Here is a 5,000-nt window from a genome sequence, read left to right as displayed (position 1 = left end):
CCGCATCGACCGATACATTTTTTCCATTTTCAGTGAAAAAAAAATTTTTGTCAATTTTCTTAACGTTAAAAACGTTAATAAACTGCGTTTTTATGCGTGGATTAAACATTAAAAAAATTTTGAAATATGTGATGAAAAAGTTTACTCTTGACCGTCGGGACTTAGAAAAATTTCGAGTACCCCGGATCGCCTGCTGGAATTACCGCACGGCCTGGATAGCCCGCATCGACCGATACATTTTTTCCATTTTCAGTGAAAAAAAAATTTTTGTCAATTTTCTCAACGTTAAAAACGTTAATAAACTGCGTTTTTATGCGTGGATTAAACATTAAAAAAATTTTGAAATATGTGATGAAAAAGTTTACTCTTGACCGTTCGGACTTAGAAAAATTTCGAGTACCTCGGATCGCCGGCTGGAATTACCGCACGGCATGGACAGCCCGCATCGACCGATACATTTTTTCCATTTTCAGTGAAAAAAAAATTTTTGTCAATTTTCTCAACGTTAAAAACGTTAATAAACTGCGTTTTTATGCGTGGATTAAACATTAAAAAAATTTTGAAATATGTGATGAAAAAGTTTACTCTTGACCGTCGGGACTTAGAAAAATTTCGAGTACCCCGGATCGCCTGCTGGAATTACCGCACGGCCTGGATAGCCCGCATCGACCGATACATTTTTTCCATTTTCAGTGAAAAAAAAATTTTTGTCAATTTTCTCAACGTTAAAAACGTTAATAAACTGCGTTTTTATGCGTGGATTAAACATTAAAAAAATTTTGAAATATGTGATGAAAAAGTTTACTCTTGACCGTCGGGACTTAGAAAAATTTCGAGTACCCCGGATCGCCTGCTGGCATTACCGCACGGCCTGGACAGCTCGCTCCGACGAATCGGTTTTTTCCATTTTTTCCGAAAAATAAATTTTTGTAATTTTTTTTAATGTCAAAAACGTTAATAAACGTCATGTTTACGCATGGATTAAACATTGAAATAATTTTAAAACGCTTATTAAAAAAGTTGTTGTCGACCGTGGGACTTAGAAAAATTTCGGGAAGTCCGATTCGCCTGCTGGAATTACCGCACGGGCTGGACACCTCGCTCCGACGAATCGGTTTTTTCCATTTTTTTTGAAAAATAAATTTTTGTAATTTTTTTTAATGTTAAAAACGTTAATAAACGTCATGTTTACGCATGGATTAAACATTGAAATAATTTTAAAACGCTTATTAAAAAAGTTGGTGTCGACCGTGGGACTTAGAAAAATTTCGGGAAGTCCGATTCGCCTGCTGGAATTACCGCACGGGCTGGACACCTCGCTCCGACGAATCGGTTTTTTCCATTTTTTCCGAAAAATAAATTTTTGTAATTTTTTTTAATGTTAAAAACGTTAATAAACGTCATGTTTACGCATGGATTAAACATTGAAATAATTTTAAAACGCTTATTAAAAAAGTTGGTGTCGACCGTGGGACTTAGAAAAATTTCGGGAAGTCCGATTCGCCTGCTGGAATTACCGCACGGGCTGGACACCTCGCTCCGACGAATCGGTTTTTTCCATTTTTTTTGAAAAATAAATTTTTGTAATTTTTTTTAATGTTAAAAACGTTAATAAACGTCATGTTTACGCATGGATTAAACATTGAAATAATTTTAAAACGCTTATTAAAAAAGTTGGTGTCGACCGTGGGACTTAGAAAAATTTCGGGAAGTCCGATTCGCCTGCTGGAATTACCGCACGGGCTGGACACCTCGCTCCGACGAATCGGTTTTTTCCATTTTTTCCGAAAAATAAATTTTTGTAATTTTTTTAATGTCAAAAACGTTAATAAACGTCATGTTTACGCATGGATTAAACATTGAAATAATTTTAAAACGCTTATTAAAAAAGTTGTTGTCGACCGTGGGACTTAGAAAAATTTCGGGAAGTCCGATTCGCCTGCTGGAATTACCGCACGGGCTGGACACCTCGCTCCGACGAATCGGTTTTTTCCATTTTTTTTGAAAAATAAATTTTTGTAATTTTTTTTAATGTTAAAAACGTTAATAAACGTCATGTTTACGCATGGATTAAACATTGAAATAATTTTAAAACGCTTATTAAAAAAGTTGGTGTCGACCGTGGGACTTAGAAAAATTTCGGGAAGTCCGATTCGCCTGCTGGAATTACCGCACGGGCTGGACACCTCGCTCCGACGAATCGGTTTTTTCCATTTTTTTTGAAAAATAAATTTTTGTAATTTTTTTTAATGTTAAAAACGTTAATAAACGTCATGTTTACGCATGGATTAAACATTGAAATAATTTTAAAACGCTTATTAAAAAAGTTGTTGTCGACCGTGGGACTTAGAAAAATTTCGGGAAGTCCGATTCGCCTGCTGGAATTACCGCACGGGCTGGACACCTCGCTCCGACGAATCGGTTTTTTCCATTTTTTTTGAAAAATAAATTTTTGTAATTTTTTTTAATGTTAAAAACGTTAATAAACGTCATGTTTACGCATGGATTAAACATTGAAATAATTTTAAAACGCTTATTAAAAAAGTTGGTGTCGACCGTGGGACTTAGAAAAATTTCGGGAAGTCCGATTCGCCTGCTGGAATTACCGCACGGGCTGGACACCTCGCTCCGACGAATCGGTTTTTTCCATTTTTTTTGAAAAATAAATTTTTGTAATTTTTTTTAATGTTAAAAACGTTAATAAACGTCATGTTTACGCATGGATTAAACATTGAAATAATTTTAAAACGCTTATTAAAAAAGTTGGTGTCGACCGTGGGACTTAGAAAAATTTCGGAAGTCCGATTCGCCTGCTGGAATTACCGCACGGGCTGGACACCTCGCTCCGACGAATCGGTTTTTTCCATTTTTTTTGAAAAATAAATTTTTGTAATTTTTTTTAATGTTAAAAACGTTAATAAACGTCATGTTTACGCATGGATTAAACATTGAAATAATTTTAAAACGCTTATTAAAAAAGTTGGTGTCGACCGTGGGACTTAGAAAAATTTCGGGAAGTCCGATTCGCCTGCTGGAATTACCGCACGGGCTGGACACCTCGCTCCGACGAATCGGTTTTTTCCATTTTTTTTGAAAAATAAATTTTTGTAATTTTTTTTAATGTTAAAAACGTTAATAAACGTCATGTTTACGCATGGATTAAACATTGAAATAATTTTAAAACGCTTATTAAAAAAGTTGGTGTCGACCGTGGGACTTAGAAAAATTTCGGGAAGTCCGATTCGCCTGCTGGAATTACCGCACGGGCTGGACACCTCGCTCCGACGAATCGGTTTTTTCCATTTTTTTTGAAAAATAAATTTTTGTAATTTTTTTTAATGTTAAAAACGTTAATAAACGTCATGTTTACGCATGGATTAAACATTGAAATAATTTTAAAACGCTTATTAAAAAAGTTTACTCTTGACCGTGGGGACTTAGAAAAATTCCGGCTTGCACGGATTCGACCACTCTGTTTTTCGGAGTTTCTGAGAAAAATAAATTTTTGTAATTTTTTTCATTATGATTTCTGAGTTCTCCCAGTAGTTTAATGTAAGGATTAAGCATTTAAAAATTTTTAAATCGAATATTAAAAAAGTTTACTCTTGCAATTTTTGGAAAAAAAAAATTCTAAAAAATTTTTCTTTCGGTGGAAACTAACGTTTAATATGTACAATAACGATTTATCGAATAAAAATCGTATGTTAATATATGTTCGAATCGACCATAGTTTCAGCGGCTAAGTACCAGCAGCCCGGCCGGTTGGTCTGTACGCGCGGCAGTTTACCACCATAAGCGCCCGTGCTGAGCGGCCGGCGCCGCGGTCGTCGCGGCCGCCCGTTTGGTTACTATAAGAGAGCACGTCGGTTCGAGCGGACCGGTCGGCGCAGCGGCGGGCGAGCGGCTATTCTACGATCTCGGTCGAGAAGCAGTCGTTCAGCTCCTCGAGGTCCATTCCTCGACTGTTCTGTACCGCGTTCCGTTGCGAATTTTTCTCTACACAGCATGACCACGGGTCGGTGTCTCAGACCGAATGGCCCTTATGTGGTAAGCCAGAATGTTGGGTTGGATACAACGTATATTCGTTATACTTGTACGACTCTCACATCAACTCTCAGAAACCCAAAAGGGGTTTTCTATCCGAGCGAAAATATATTTTTCGTATACAAAAATTTAATGGCAAAGACCAAACGAAATACTACACACAAAAAGGGGCGACGAACAAAAATTGTTCGAATGAAATATAATATATACATATAAATTGAGGTGTCCTAAGAGAGAAATACATAAACTAAGAGGTATATATTATAAGAAATATATATTATTTCTGGGCAAAGAAGAGAGAACGAAAAGAAGAGTATGATCTTTAACGCGAGGGCCTCGACATGGGTACGCCTAGCATGGTTCGCGCTTTCTCGATATGTCCAGCATGTTAACGTACGCGGTCTTCGGACTTCGTGCGTTATGTCCGTGCTTACACGATGGAGAGCGCTCGAGCATACGTGCTTACAAACCTGAAAGTCGATGTGACATCCGAGATTCTTTTTCTTCTAAAAAGATCTCGGAGAGATACACGGGAGAGTTTGAAATTTTTGGAGGTCCTCCTGATGTATATGCGCGGATATACCCATGTGGTAATTCGTGCGGAGTTGGTAATCTAATAGTGGAGCGAAATTTACCAACTCGAAAGAGAAGAGAGAAGAGAGTAGAGAGAAGAGAGAGGAGAAAGAGAACTGTCTTAAAGACGAGAAAAAGTATCGTCGATCCGACTCTTAAGGGGAGAGAGTCGGCGACTAAGATATATATATACATACATATTTTTGCTTCGTATGATGAAAATTTACTCGAAGCTCCCTGGTTGATCCTGCCAGTAGTCATATGCTTGTCTCAAAGATTAAGCCATGCATGTCTCAGTACATGCCGTATTAAGGTGAAACCGCGAATGGCTCATTAAATCAGTTATGGTTCCTTAGATCGTACCCACATTTACTTGGATAACT

Source organism: Nomia melanderi, unplaced genomic scaffold (assembly GCF_051020985.1).
Source record: "Nomia melanderi isolate GNS246 unplaced genomic scaffold, iyNomMela1 scaffold0505, whole genome shotgun sequence".
Taxonomy (NCBI): Eukaryota; Metazoa; Arthropoda; class Insecta; order Hymenoptera; family Halictidae; genus Nomia; species Nomia melanderi.
This window is presented reverse-complemented; position numbering follows the sequence as displayed.